A 1211-nucleotide genomic window follows, 5' to 3' on the forward strand; every position below is an offset into this window, starting at 1 on the left:
GTAGCTTACACGGCTTACCTCTAATCCGCTTGAGATCACATTGCACAACCCATCTGTAGGCGGTGCTTTTGGTGGAGTGTAATTTGGATATCTTTGTTTGCCAAGATGTTCTTCCCTTTGTCTGTCAGGAAGTCATGGAGGTGGCCTCTCTTCAATAGCTCTACTACCTTAAGACGGAGGGTAATACAATCAGCGGTGACATGACGATGGTCCTCATGGTATTTACACCACTTGATGGTATCTTGTTGGCCTCGGTATGTGGTAACTTTGCGGGCCATTTGACAACTTTCCCCATCTCTTTCATCAAATCCACTACTTATATAGGTTTGATGTTTAAGTTGTACTCGGGCATCTTGTATCGGTGGGGAGAGACTTGTGTCCTTTCATTATGCTGAGTCGGATGGCGATCCATTAGGCGTCGGTTGTCTCGGTTAAAGGCTCTCCTTAGTTAATGGTCTGGCTTGGTGGGGCAATTATCTTAGCGTCGTTCAGCTCTTTTGGAATGGTGATCTTCATAGGCAGGGTGTTTGATATGGTTCACTTCATCTTCTTCCCACCTTATATCTCCTAGAGCTCAAGCCAAAACATATTCCATGGTGGAGCAGTTGAACTTGGTGGGTTCCTTGCATAACTCACTATCGAGGAAGAGCCCTTTCCTTAAGGCGTCAACTGTTGTCTCCTAATTGCAATATAGAATGGAGATCTTTTCCTTGTTGAAGTGACCCACTTAGTCTCGCAATGTTTCTCCATGGTGTTGACGTACTTTATAGAGATTGCCAAAGAGCTTCTCAAGTTTCTTTCTGCTAGCGAACTTCTCAACGAAGGTATCCATGAGTTGAGTGAAAGAGTCAATAGAATTGTTGGGTAAGTTGGTACACCATTGGAAGGCTGATCCCATAAGGTTAGAGCCAAAGCTCTTACACATGCATGCTTCGCAGAGATGGCGAGGGATGGCAGCAGAAGCAAACATCCTTTGCTTGTAGGATGCTATGTGGTCATTTGGGTCGATGGTCCTGTCATAGAGTTTCATATTGGGAATGTGAACTTGCGAGGCATCTCTATAGGGCTATGGCATCTACGAAGGGTAAGTCAGCGTTGCTTTGGGGTTGGCTTTTCTTGAGAGGCATGGGCATACCGAGAATACACTGGATCATGGCTTCCATGTCGGATAGTCGTTTGGCTAAAGCTTGTTCAAGGGGGGTTGTCATGGC

Source organism: Pistacia vera, unplaced genomic scaffold (genome assembly GCF_008641045.1).
Source record: "Pistacia vera cultivar Batoury unplaced genomic scaffold, PisVer_v2 Contig616, whole genome shotgun sequence".
NCBI lineage: Eukaryota > Viridiplantae > Streptophyta > Magnoliopsida > Sapindales > Anacardiaceae > Pistacia > Pistacia vera.